Below are 15,340 nucleotides of genomic sequence, written 5' to 3'. Positions count from 1 at the left end.
GCATTTAACCAGCAATAGTCTGTTTATTTTTTGGCCATATCCCAGTCTAATTCTGTCACTAAATCCATACCGGTCACCCAGCGCCTAAATACTAGGCCTCAAATTTATATCCAGCTAAATCTGTCCCTAGTGCTGTAGCTGGGCGAGTTATTTAGTGTCCGTTCAAGCACATTTCTTGTTCTGGGTTGAAATACAATTCCCAATTTAGCAATTTCATAATTTAGTGGTTCCTGCTATATCAGAGCTATTTGAAATCTATCCCAAAAAGGGTATATAATATTGAAGGTGCACATTGGGTCATTCAGAATAACTTCACACACACGCTTCTGTGCATTTCCAAGTCTAATTCTGTCACTAAATCCATACCGGTGACCCAGCGCCTAAATACTAGGCCTCAAATTTAAATCCCTCTAAATCTCTCGTTACCCACCGCTGTACTGTTGTTGCTGGGCAAGATATTTAGTGTCCGTCAAAGCACATTTTTTGTTCTGGGTTGAAGTACAATTCCCAATTTAGCAATTTCATAATTTAGTGGTTTCTGCTATATCAGAGCTATTTGAAATCTATCCCTAAAAGGGTATATAATATTGAAGGTGCACATTGGGTCATTCAGAATAACTTCACACACACGCTTCTGTGCATTTCCAAGTCTAATTCTGTCACTAAACCCATACCTGTCACCCAGCGCCTAAATACTAGGCCTCAAATTTAAATCCCTCTAAATCTCTCGTTACCGCTGTACTGTTGTTGCTGGGCAAGATATTTAGTGTCCGTCAAAGCACATTTTTTGTTCTGGGTTGAAGTACAATTCCCAATTTAGCAATTTCATAATTTAGTGGTTTCTGCTATATCAGAGCTATTTGAAATCTATCCCTAAAAGGGTATATAATATTGAAGGTGCACATAGGGTCATTCAGAATAACTTCACACACACGCTTCTGTGCATTTCCAAGTCTAATTCTGTCACTAAATCCATACCGGTGACCCAGCGCCTAAATACTAGGCCTCAAATTTAAATCCCTCTAAATCTCTCGTTACCGCTGTCCTGTTGTAGCTGGGAAAGTTATTTAGTGCCCGTCAAAGCACATTTTTTGTTCTGGGTTGAAGTACAATTCCCAATTTAGCAATTTCATAATTTAGTGGTTCCTGCTATATCAGAGCTATTTGAAATCTATCCCAAAAAGGGTATATAATATTCAAGGTGCACATTGGGTCATTCAGAATAACTTCACACACACGCTTCTGTGCATTTCCAAGTCTAATTCTGTCACTAAATCCATACCGGTCACCCAGCGCCTAAATACTAGGCCTCAAATTTATATCCCGCTGAATTTGAATACAATACATTGGGCCAAATAATATATTTGTTGTTGTGGTGAACCATAACAATGAGAAAAACATCTAGTAAGGGACGCGGACGTGGACATGGTCGTGGTGGTGTTAGTGGACCCTCTGGTGCTGGGAGAGGACGTGGCCGTTCTGCCACATCCACACGTCCTAGTGTACCAACTACCTCAGGTCCCAGTAGCCGCCAGAATTTACAGCGATATATGGTGGGGCCCAATGCCGTTCTAAGGATGGTAAGGCCTGAGCAGGTACAGGCATTAGTCAATTGGGTGGCCGACAGTGGATCCAGCACGTTCACATTATCTCCCACCCAGTCTTCTGCAGAAAGCGCACAGATGGCGCCTGAAAACCAACCCCATCAGTCTGTCACATCACCCCCATGCATACCAGGGAAACTGTCTCAGCCTCAAGTTATGCAGCAGTCTCTTATGCTGTTTGAAGACTCCGCTGGCAGGGTTTCCCAAGGGCATCCACCTAGCCCTTCCCCAGCGGTGAAAGACATAGAATGCACTGACGCACAACCACTTATGTTTCCTGATGATGAGGACATGGGAATACCACCTCAGCATGTCTCTGATGATGACGAAACACAGGTGCCAACTGCTGCGTCTTTCTGCAGTGTGCAGACTGAACAGGAGGTCAGGGATCAAGACTGGGTGGAAGACGATGCAGGGGACGATGAGGTCCTAGACCCCACATGGAATGAAGGTCGTGCCACTGACTTTCACAGTTCGGAGGAAGAGGCAGTGGTGAGACCGAGCCAACAGCGTAGCAAAAGAGGGAGCAGTGGGCAAAAGCAGAACACCCGCCGCCAAGAGACTCCGCCTGCTACTGACCGCCGCCATCTGGGACCGAGCACCCCAAAGGCAGCTTCAAGGAGTTCCCTGGCATGGCACTTCTTCAAACAATGTGCTGACGACAAGACCCGAGTGGTTTGCACGCTGTGCCATCAGAGCCTGAAGCGAGGCATTAACGTTCTGAACCTGAGCACAACCTGCATGACCAGGCACCTGCATGCAAAGCATGAACTGCAGTGGAGTAAACACCTTAAAACCAAGGAAGTCACTCAGGCTCCCCCTGCTACCTCTTCTGCTGCTGCCGCCTCGGCCTATTCTGCTGCTGCCGCCTCGGCCTCTTCCTCCGCCTCTGGAGGAACGTTGGCACCTGCCGCCCAGCAAACAGGGGATGTACCACCAACACCACCACCACCACCTCCGTCACCAAGCGTCTCAACCATGTCACACGCCAGCGTTCAGCTCTCCATCTCACAAACATTTGATAGAAAGCGTAAATTCCCACCTAGCCACCCTCGATCCCTGGCCCTGAATGCCAGCATTTCTAAACTACTGGCCTATGAAATGCTGTCATTTAGGCTGGTGGACACAGACAGCTTCAAACAGCTCATGTCGCTTGCTGTCCCACAGTATGTTGTTCCCAGCCGGCACTACTTCTCCAAGAGAGCCGTGCCTTCCCTGCACAACCAAGTATCCGATAAAATCAAGTGTGCACTGCGCAACGCCATCTGTAGCAAGGTCCACCTAACCACAGATACGTGGACCAGTAAGCACGGCCAGGGACGCTATATCTCCCTAACTGCACACTGGGTAAATGTAGTGGCAGCTGGGCCCCAGGCGGAGAGCTGTTTGGCGCACGTCCTGCCGCCGCCAAGGATCGCAGGGCAACATTCTTTGCCTCCTGTTGCCACCTCCTCCTTCTCGGCTTCCTCCTCCTCTTCTTCCACCTGCTCATCCAGTCAGCCACACACCTTCACCACCAACTTCAGCACAGCCCGGGGTAAACGTCAGCAGGCCATTCTGAAACTCATATGTTTGGGGGACAGGCCCCACACCGCACAGGAGTTGTGGCGGGGTATTGAACAACAGACCGACGAGTGGTTGCTGCCGGTGAGCCTCAAGCCCGGCCTGGTGGTGTGTGATAATGGGCGAAATCTCGTTGCAGCTCTGGGACTAGCCAATTTGACGCACATCCCTTGCTTGGCGCATGTGCTGAATTTGGTGGTGCAGAAGTTCATTCACAACTACCCCGACATGTCAGAGCTGCTGCATAAAGTGCGGGCCGTCTGTTCGCGCTTCCGGCGTTCACATCCTGCCGCTGCTCGCCTGTCTGCGCTACAGCGTAACTTCGGCCTTCCCGCTCACCGCCTCATATGCGACGTGCCCACCAGGTGGAACTCCACCTTGCACATGCTGGACAGACTGTGCGAGCAGCAGCAGGCCATAGTGGAGTTTCAGCTGCAGCACGCACGGGTCAGTCGCACTACAGAACAGCACCACTTCACCACCAATGACTGGGCCTCCATGCGAGACCTGTGTGCCCTGTTGCGCTGTTTCGAGTACTCCACCAACATGGCCAGTGGCGATGACACCGTTATCAGCGTTACAATACCACTTCTATGTCTCCTTGAGAAAACACTTAGGGCGATGATGGAACAGGAGGTGGCCCAGGAGGAGGAGGAGGAGGATGAGGAAGAGGGGTCATTTTTAGCACTTTCAGGCCAGTCTCTTCGAAGTGACTCAGAGGGAGGTTTTTTGCAACAGCAGAGGCCAGGTACAAATGTGGCCAGCCAGGGCCCACTACTGGAGGACGAGGAGGACGAGGATGAGGAGGAGGTGGAGGAGGATGAGGATGAAGCATGGTCACAGCGGGGTGGCACCCAACGCAGCTCGGGTCCATCACTGGTGCGTGGCTGGGGGGAAAGGCAGGACGATGACGATACGCCTCCCACAGAGGACAGCTTGTCCTTACCCCTGGGCAGCCTGGCACACATGAGCGACTACATGCTGCAGTGCCTGCGCAACGACAGCAGAGTTGCCCACATTTTAACCTGTGCGGACTACTGGGTTGCCACCCTGCTGGATCCACGCTACAAAGACAATGTGCCCACCTTACTTCCTGCACTGGAGCGTGATAGGAAGATGCGCGAGTACAAGCGCACGTTGGTAGACGCGCTACTGAGAGCATTCCCAAATGTCACAGGGGAACAAGTGGAAGCCCAAGGCCAAGGCAGAGGAGGAGCAAGAGGTCGCCAAGGCAGCTGTGTCACGGCCAGCTCCTCTGAGGGCAGGGTTAGCATGGCAGAGATGTGGAAAACTTTTGTCAACACGCCACAGCTAACTGCACCACCACCTGATACGCAACGTGTTAGCAGGAGGCAACATTTCACTAACATGGTGGAACAGTACGTGTGCACACCCCTCCACGTACTGACTGATGGTTCGGCCCCATTCAACTTCTGGGTCTCTAAATTGTCCACGTGGCCAGAGCTAGCCTTTTATGCCTTGGAGGTGCTGGCCTGCCCGGCAGCCAGCGTTTTGTCTGAACGTGTATTCAGCACGGCAGGGGGCGTCATTACAGACAAACGCAGCCGCCTGTCTACAGCCAATGTGGACAAGCTGACGTTCATAAAAATGAACCAGGCATGGATCCCACAGGACCTGTCCGTCCCTTGTCCAGATTAGACATTAACTACCTCCCCATAACCATATATTATTGGACTCCAGGGCACTTCCTCATTCAATCCTATTTTTATTTTCATTTTACCATTATATTGCGATGCTACCCAAAGTTGAATGAACCTCTCCTCTGCCTGTGTGCTAGGCCTAAATATATGCCAATGGACTGTTGCAGTGGTGGCTGACATGAAGCCTGATTCTCTGCTATGACATGCAGACTAATTCTCTGCTGACATGAAGCCAGATTGTCTGTTACGGGACCTCTCTCCTCTGCCTGGGTGCTGGGCCTAAATTTATGACAATGGACTGTTGCAGTGGTGGCTGACGTGAAGCCTGATTCTCTGCTATGACATGCAGACTGATTCTCTGCTGTCATGAAGCCAGATTGTCTGTTACGGGACCTTTCTCCTCTACCTGGGTTCTGGGCCTAAATTTATGAAAATTGACTCTTACAGTGGTGGGTGACGTGAAGCCTGATTCTCTGCTATGATATGAAGACTGATTCTCTGCTGACATGAAGCCAGATTGTCTGTTACGGGACCTTTCTCCTCTGCCTGGGTTCTGGGCCTAAATTTATGAAAATTGACTCTTACAGTGGTGGGTGACGTGAAGCCTGATTCTCTGCTATGATATGAAGACTGATTCTCTGCTGACATGAAGCCAGATTGTCTGTTACGGGACCTTTCTCCTCTGCCTGGGTTCTGGGCCTAAATTTATGAAAATTGACTCTTACAGTGGTGGGTGACGTGAAGCCTGATTCTCTGCTATGATATGAAGACTGATTCTCTGCTGACATGAAGCCAGATTGTCTGTTACGGGACCTTTCTCCTCTGCCTGGGTTCTGGGCCTAAATTTATGAAAATTGACTCTTACAGTGGTGGGTGACGTGAAGCCTGATTCTCTGCTATGATATGAAGACTGATTCTCTGCTGACATGAAGCCAGATTGTCTGTTACGGGACCTTTCACCTCTGCCTGGGTTCTGGGCCTAAATTTATGAAAATTGACTCTTACAGTGGTGGGTGACGTGAAGCCTGATTCTCTGCTATGATATGAAGACTGATTCTCTGCTGACATGAAGCCAGATTGTCTGTTACGGGACCTTTCTCCTCTGCCTGGGTTCTGGGCCTAAATTTATGAAAATTGACTCTTACAGTGGTGGGTGACGTGAAGCCTGATTCTCTGCTATGATATGAAGACTGATTCTCTGCTGACATGAAGCCAGATTGTCTGTTACGGGACCTTTCTCCTCTGCCTGGGTTCTGGGCCTAAATTTATGAAAATTGACTCTTACAGTGGTGGGTGACGTGAAGCCTGATTCTCTGCTATGATATGAAGACTGATTCTCTGCTGACATGAAGCCAGATTCTCTGTTACGGGACCTCTCTCCTCTGCCTGGGTGCTGGGCCTAAATTTATGACAATGGACTGTTGCAGTGGTGGCTGACGTGAAGCCTGATTCTCTGCTATGACATGCAGACTGATTCTCTGCTGACATGAAGCCAGATTCTCTGTTACGGGACCTCTCTCCTCTGCCTGTGTGTGTGCTGGGCCTAAATATATGCCAATGGACTGTTGCAGTGGTGGCTGACGTGAAGCCTCATTCTCTGCTATGACATGCAGACTAATTCTCTGCTGACATGAAGACAGATTCTCTGTTACGGGACCTCTCTCCTCTGCCTGGGTGCCGGGGCCTAAATATCTGAGAATGGACTGTTCCAGTGGTGGGTGACGGGAAGCCAGATTCTCTGCTATGGAACCTCTCTCCAATTGATTTTGGTTAATTTTTATTTATTTAATTTTTATTTTAATTCATTTCCCTATCCACATTTGTTTGCAGGGGATTTACCTACATGTTGCTGCCTTTTGCAGCCCTCTAGCTCTTTCCTGGGCTGTTTTACAGCCTTTTTAGTGCCGAAAAGTTCGGGTCCCCATTGACTTCAATGGGGTTCGGGTTCGGGACGAAGTTCGGATCGGGTTCGGATCCCGAACCCGAACATTTCCGGGATGTTCGGCCGAACTTCTCGAACCCGAACATCCAGGTGTTCGCTCAACTCTACTAATTACCTTACTAACATGCCCAAGGGGCTGTCCCTCCGTCCGTTTGTGCCCAGCCGCGCCCCTTATCTCGTAGCCCAACGCCGCCCCACTGCTAATTATGCACTCCTCTCATCGCCGACGGTGTGCCGTAATCTCGCGCATGCGCCCTAAATTCACTGGTCAGCGCCCGCGCGGTGTCCTGGCAGCAGCCTCAGCGAACGAAGCGTGCATGCACCAGCTGTCTGCACACTTCGCCCGTGGGCACTGACCAGTGGATTTAGGGTGCATGCGCGAGATTACGGCGCACCATCGGCGATGAGAGGAGTGCATAATTAGCAGTGGGGCGGCGCTGGGCTATGAGATAAGGGGCGCGGCTGGGCACAAACGAGGGATAGCCCCTTGGGCACGCTAGTAAGGTAATTAGCATATTAATAAAACTGATTTTAATCCAAAATGAAAGGACAGGTGGGGGTAAAACTAGTATATTTTTAATTAGATAATGGAGACTGAGAGGATGATATGAGCAGCTCCATATCGAAAATTTTGATGACAGAACCCCTTTGGATGGAATGGGAAAAGGATGTTGGGATTATTACTGATACCCAATGGGAGGAGACGCTGGCGCTTACCCTGAATTTATCCCTCAGCGAAGCTGCCAGGTTATCCCAGTTGTTTTTAATCCACAGGGTGTACAAAACTCAGATATTCCTATTTAAAATTGGCTACAGGGAAACCTCCAATTGTCCGAAATGTAATGAATCAGAAGCTGATCTGTTTCATATGCTATGGAAGTGTAAGTCACTGAAAATATACTGGAGGGAAATAATGCAACTAATTAAAATAGTGTATTGTACACATTTGTCTCCTGGCCCAAAGATGTGTTTGCTTGGTATCTATGACTCTGAGCAATTACAGACTCCTATTAATACTGGAATAAATAGGATGTTATATCAAGCACGCAAAACATTGGCAGCAAAATGGATACAGCCTTCACCTCCTATTATTACCGAATATGTAGCAAGATTGTATACAGTTATTAGATTGGAAAGTGGGGTCTATCTTAAGTGTAACAACCTCTCAAAAGTTAAGACTATTTGGGGACCCTGGATTGACAGATCCGGTCTTTGCAGTCTATGGCTAGTACTTGCTAGGGGAGTTGTGCACCTGTAGTAAGGTGGGACCCTGATGTTGGAAGTTAGGGAAATGAAACTCTTTACTGTGGCTTGATGGCTGCGGTGTGCCGCTGCCTCGGGGGGCAACAGCTGTCCGATTGTAGCTCTTCTCATTCAGGGAGTCACTTTTTAAATTATGTCTTTATCCTTTTGCAAGCATCTTTGTAAAATCTAACTGTCATTGTGATGGTCTCGGGGGGGGGAAGGGCAGTAGTTGGGGTGCTATAGTCAACTATTGTTTGCTGGTCAATTCAGTTTGTTATGTTAAAACAAAAAAAGTGATACTTGATTGTGTCTAAATTATGTTTGATACTGTGAACATAATGTGTATTTTATCTACCTGCCTGAGAGAAAATCAATAGAAAGATATCTGATAAAAAATAAATGCTTTCCAAAAAACCAAAGCCACATTAACCAAAGAGAACATCTTGACTACATTAAATATATTATGGTAAGAATGGGAAAAGAAGCAGAACTTTACTTGGTTACAATTTACATGGGTGGAAATCATATTTTCCTAGCCTATTACAAGATTGCAGTAAACCAAAGTATATACCACCATGTGTGTATAAACACCAGCAGGCTTCTGCCCCCAATAAGGAATGATTTTTAGCGTTATAACCTAGAAGTGAGTATGTAACAAGTCCCTCTGCTCTCATGGCGCTGAGAAGTGTCGGACACAAAAAATAAAATAAAACAATGTGAATAAATAGAAATGTAAATGAAGTAATACATGACAAAAAGGATGACAGGATGGTAGTGAAGAAGGAAAAAAACTGAATATGTAAAAGACAGATAAAGGCAGCCAAGCTGGAGATGGAGAGTTTCTTTGCTAAAGAAAGTAAAACTAACCCTATAATGCCCTCCATTTATGTAAATGGTAAACAGGTTTAAACCTGAAAATGTTGTCCTGCGGTTTGTGGCTTTTCAATGGTGCGGCGGGCACAGGTGCTATCGGGTCCCCCTGCGGCTGTAGGGGGACCCGATGGCATGGAAGGCAGCGCGATGCCTTCCTGAGGCATCGGCGCCGCCTTCCTGTGATGAGCCTGTGAGATCCAGCCCCCTGGATCTCACAGGCAGGAAGCTGTATGAGTAATACTCACTGTATTACTCATACAGCCAATGCATTCCAATACAGAAGTATTGGAATGCATTGTAAAATGGAATAGACCCCCAAAAGTTGAAGTCACAAAGTGGGACAAAAAAAAAGTTAAACAAAAGTCGAAAAAAAAGTTTTCCCCCCCAAAAAATTACAAGTTTCAAGTAAAAATAAACAAAAACGTAATTTTCCCCAAATAAAGTTAAAAAAATTGGTAAAAAATAGGAAAAAAAATGTTGACATATTAGGTCATGACCTAACCCCTCAGATGAACACTGTAAAAAATAAAAACTGTGCTAAATAAACTATTTTTTTGTCATCTTACATCACAAAAAGTACAACAGTAAGCGATCAAAAAGGCGTATGCCCACCAAAATAGTACCAATCTAACCGTCGCCTCATTCCGCAAAAAATGAGCCCCTACCTAAGACAATCGCCAAAAAAATAAAAAAAACTATGGCTCAGAATATGGAGACACTAAAACATCATTTTTTTGTGTTTTAAAAAAGCTGTTATTGTGTAAATAAAAAATAAGTATACATATTAGGTATCGCCCATTCGTATCGACCGGCTCTATAAAAATGTCTCATGACCTAACCCCTCAGGTGAACACCGTAAAAAAATAAAAATAAAAACAGTGTAAAAAAGCCATTTTTTGTCACCTTACATCACAAAAAATGTAATAGCAAGCGATCAAAAAATCATATGCACCCCAAAATAGTGCCAATCAAACCGTCATCTTATCCCGCAAAAGACCCTACCTAAGATAATCACCCAAAAACTGAAAAATTATGGCTCTCAGACTATGGAGACACTAAAACATGATTTATGTTGTTTAAAAAATGAAATCATTGTGTAAAACTTACATAAATAAAAAAAATTGTATACATATTAGCTATCGCCGCGTCCGTGACAACCTGCTCTATAAAAATACCACATGATCTAACCTGTCAGATGAATGTTGTAAATAACAAAAAAACTGTGCCAAAACAGCTATTTCTTTTTACCTTGCCTTACAAAAAGTGTAATATAGAGCAACCAAAAATCATATGTACCCTAAACTAGTACCAACAAAACTTCCACCCTATCCCGTAGTTTCTAAAATGGGGTCACTTTTTTGGAGTTTCTACTCTAGGGGTGCATCAGGGGGGCTTCAAAAGGGACATGGTGTCAAAAAAAACAGTCCAGCAAAATCTGCCTTCCAAAAGCCATATGGCGTTCCTTTCCTTCTGCGCCCTGCCGTGTGCCCGTACAGCAGTTTATGACCACATATGAGGTGTTTCTGTAAACTACAGAATCAGGGCCATAAATAATGAGTTTTGTTTGGCTGTTAACCCTTGCTTTGTAACTGGAAAAAAAATATTAAAATGGAAAATCTGCCAAAAAAGTGAAATTTTGAAATTGTATCTCTATTTTCCATTAAATCTTGTGCAACACCTAAAGGGTTAACAAAGTTTGTAAAGTCAGTTTTGTATACCTTGAGGGGTGTAGTTTCTTAGATGGGGTCACTTTTATGGAGTTTCTACTCTAGGGGTGCATCAGGGGGCTTCAAATGGGACATGGTGTCAAAAAACCAGTCCAGCAAAACATGCCTTCCAAAAACCAAACGGCGCACCTTTCATTCTACGCCCCGCTGTGTGGCCGTACAGTAGTTTACGGCCACATATGGGGTGTTTCTGTAAACGGCAGAGTCAGGGCAATAAAGATACAGTCTTGTTTGGCTGTTAACCCTTGCTTTGTTAGTGGAAAAAATGGGTTAAAATGGAAAATTAGGCAAATAAATGAAATTCTCAAATTTCATCCCCATTTGCCAATAACTCTTGTGCAACACCTAAAGGGTTAACAAAGTTTGTAAAATCAGTTTTGAATACCTTGAGGGGTGTAGTTTATACAATGGGGTCATTTTTGGGTGGTTTCTATTATGTAAGCCTCGCAAAGTGACTTCAGAGCTGTAGTGGTCCCTAAAAATGGGGTTTTTGTAAATTTCTGAAAAATTTCAAGATTTGCTTCTAAACTTCTAAGCCTTGTAACATCCCCAAAAAATAAAATATCATTACGAAAATAATTCAAACATGAAGTAGACATATGGGGAATGTAAAGTCATCACAATTTGTAGGGGTATTACTATGTTTTACAGAAGTAGAGAAACTGAAACTTTGAAATTTGCTAATTTTTCCAAATTTTTGGTAAATTTGGCATTTTTTTATGCCCCCCAAAAATTTTTTTTTTACTTTATTTTACCAGTGTCATAAAGTAAAATATGTGACGAAAAAACAATCTCAGAATGGCCTGGATAAGTCAAAGCGTTTTAAAGTTATCACCACTTAAAGTGACACTGGTCAGATTTGCAAAAAATGGCCTGGTCCTAAGGTGTAATAAGGCTGTGTCCTTAAGGGGTTAAGGGGTGTAGTTTCTTAGATGAGCCTGTGAGATCCAGCCCCCTGGATCTCACAGGCAGGAAGCTGTATGAGTAATACACACTGTATTACTCATACAGCCAATGCGTTACAATACAGAAGTATTGGAATGCATTGTAAAATGGAATAGACCCCCAAAAGTTGAAGTCACAAAGTGGGATAAAAAAAAAAGTTAAACAAAAGTTGAAAAAAAGTTTCCCCCCCAAAAAAATTACAAGTTTCAAGTAAAAATAAACAAAAACGTAATTTTCCCCAAATAAAGTTAAAAAAATTGGTAAAAAATAGGAAAATAAAAAGTTGACATATTAGGTCATGACCTAACCCCTCAGATGAACACCGTAAAAAATAAAAACTGTGCTAAATAAACTATTTATTTGTCACCTTACATCACAAAAAGTACAACAGTAAGCGATCAAAAAGGCGTATGCCCACCAAAATAGTACCAATCTAACCGTCGCCTCATCCCGCAAAAAATGAGCCCCTACCTAAGACAATCGCCAAAAAAAAAAAAAAAACTATGGGCTCAGTATATGGAGACACTAAAACATCATTTTATTTGTTTTAAAAAAGCTGTTATTGTGTAAATTTAAAAAAAGTATACATATTAGGTATCGCCCCATCCGTATCGACCGGCTCTATAAAAATGTCTCATGACCTAACCCCTCAGGTGAACACCGTAAAAAAATAAAAATAGAAACAGTGTAAAAATCCATTTTTTGTCACCTTACATCACAAAAAATGTAATAGCAAGCGATCAAAAAATCATATGCACCCCAAAATAGTGCCAATCAAACCGTCATCTTATCCCGCAAAAGACCCTACCTAAGATAATCACCCAAAAACTGAAAAAATATGGCTCTCAGACTATGGAGACACTAAAACATGATTTATTTTGTTTAAAAAATGAAATCATTGTGTAAAACTTACATAAATAAAAAAAATTGTATACATATTAGCTATCGCCGCGTCCGTGACAACCTGCTCTATAAAAATACCACATGATCTAACCTGTCAGATGAATGTTTTAAATAACAAAAAAAGGTGCCAAAACAGCTATTTCTTGTTACCTTGCCTCACAAAAAGTGTAATATAGAGCAACCAAAAATCATATGTACCCTAAACTAGTACCAACAAAACTTCCACCCTATCCCGTAGTTTCTAAAATGGGGTCACTTTTTTGGAGTTTCTACTCTAGGGGTGCATCAGGGGAGCTTCAAAAGGGACATGGTGTCCAAAAAAACAGTCCAGCAAAATCTGCCTTCCAAAAACCATATGGCATTCCTTTCCTTCTGCGCCCTGCCGTGTGCCCGTACAGCAGTTTATGACCACATATGAGGTGTTTCTGTAAACTACAGAATCAGGGCCATAAATAATGAGTTTTAACCCTTGCTTTGTAACTGTAAAAAAATATTAAAATGGAAAATCTGCTAAAAAAGTGAAATTTTGAAATTGTATCTCTATTTTCCATTAAATCTTGTGCAACACCTAAAGGGTTAACAAAGTAAAATCAGTTTTGTATACCTTGAGGGGTGTAGTTTCTTAGATGGGGTCACTTTTATGGAGTTTCTACTCTAGGGGTGCATCAGGGCGCTTCAAATGGGACATGGTGTCAAAAAACCAGTCCAGCAAAACATGCCTTCCAAAAACCAAACGGCGCACCTTTCACTCTACGCCCCGCTGTGTGGCCGTACAGTAGTTTACGGCCACATATGGGGTGTTTCTGTAAACAGCAGAGTCAGGGCAATAAAGATACAGTCTTGTTTGGCTGTTAACCCTTGCTTTGTTAGTGGAAAAAATGGGTTAAAATGGAAAATTAGGCAAAAAAATGAAATTCTCAAATTTCATCCCCTTTTGCCAATAACTCTTGTGCAACACCTAAAGGGTTAACAAAGTTTGTAAAATCAGTTTTAAATACCTTGAGGGGTGTAGTTTATAGAATGGGGTCATTTTTGGTTGGTTTCTATTATGTAAGCCTCACAAAGTGACTTCAGAGCTGTAGTGGTCCCTAAAAATTGGGTTTTTGTAAATTTCTGAAAAATTTCAAGATTTGCTTCTAAAAAATCAATAAAATATTATTACCAAAATAATTCAAACATGAAGTAGACATATGGGAAAGTAAAGTCATCACAATTTTTAGGGGTATTACTATGTATTACAGAAGTAGAGAAACTGAAACTTTGAAATTTGCTAATTTTTCCCAATTTTTTGGTAAATTTGGCATTTTTTTATGCAAAAAAAAATATATTTTTTTTTACTTTATTTTACCAGTGTCATGAAGTACAATATGTGATGAAAAAATAATCTCAGAATGGTCTGGATAAGTCAAAGCGTTTTAAAGTTATCACCACTTAAAGTGACACTGGTCAGATTTGCAAAAAATGGCCTGGTCCTAAGGTGTAATAAGGCTGTGTCCTTAAGGGGTTAAGGGGTGTAGTTTCTTAGATGGGGTCACTTTTATGGAGTTTCTACTCTAGGGGTGCATCGGGGGGCTTCAAATGGGACATGGTGTAAAAAAAAATCTGCCCAAAAAGTGAAATTTTTAAATTGTATCTCTATTTTCCATTAATTCTTGTGGAACACCTAAAGGGTTAACAACGTTTATAAAATCGCTTTTGAATACCTTGAGGGGTGTAGTTTTTAGAATGGGGTCATTTTTGGGTGGTTTCTATTATGTAAGCCTCACAAATTGACTTCAGACCTGAACTGGTCCTTAAAAAGTTGTTTTTTGAAAATTTCTGAGAAATTTCAAGATTTACTTCTAAACATATGGGAAATGTTAATTAATAACTATTTTTGTAGGTATTAATATGTATTATAGAAGTAGAGAAATTGAAACTTTTGGCAAATTTGGTATTTTGTTATAAATAAAAATGATTTTTTTTTTCTTCTCCATTTTACCAGTCTCATAAAGTACAATATGTGGTGAAAAAACAATCCCAGAACGGCCTGGATAATTCAAAGCGTTTTAAAGTTATTACCACTTAAAGTGACACTGGTCAGATTTGAAAAAAATGGCCTGGTCCATAAGGAGTTAAAATAGACAAATCACTGGGTTTAGATGGCATACACCCCTGTATCCAAAGATAATTAAGCAATGTAATAGACAGAGCCTTATTTCTTATATTTAAGGACTCATCAAATGTGGTGACAATATTCAAAAAGGGGTCAAAAACAGAGCAAGAGGACAGTATACTGCTACAGATGGATCTGGATATATTAGAGGCTTGGACAGAGAAGTGGCAGATGAGGTTTTACGCTGACAAATGTAAGGTTATGGACATGGGAATGAATAATGCAAGTCATCCGTACATACTAAATGGTAATACACTGCGTAACACTGACATGGAAAAGGTCTTGGGAATTTTAGTTGAAAGTCAATTTAACTGTAGAAACCAGTATCAGGCAGCTGCTGCCAATGCCAATAAGATAATGAGTTGTATCAAAAGGGGCTTAGATACAATTGAGAACATAGTTCTGCCACTTTACAAATAACTAGTCAGACCACACATGGAGTACTGTGTACAGTTCTGGGCTCCTGTGAACAAGACAGAGATAGCAAAATTAGGGTTATTTAGTTTAGAAAAAAGAATGGAGGGGAGATCTAATAACTATGTTTAAATATACATGTTACTATGTTTTTTTCATAGCAGCATTTACAGTATCTATAACAAACCCTTGATTTACCTATTTTTCTTTTGACGACTTTGTCTAAAACTATGGTCAGCATTACTTTATGATACAGATTTGTACAAACCAGTGTTCCCATATTTAAGGTTACTAAACTCATAACCATG

The sequence above is a fragment of the Bufo gargarizans genome, chromosome 2 (assembly GCF_014858855.1).
Source record: "Bufo gargarizans isolate SCDJY-AF-19 chromosome 2, ASM1485885v1, whole genome shotgun sequence".
Classification (NCBI taxonomy): domain Eukaryota; kingdom Metazoa; phylum Chordata; class Amphibia; order Anura; family Bufonidae; genus Bufo; species Bufo gargarizans.
This window is presented reverse-complemented; position numbering follows the sequence as displayed.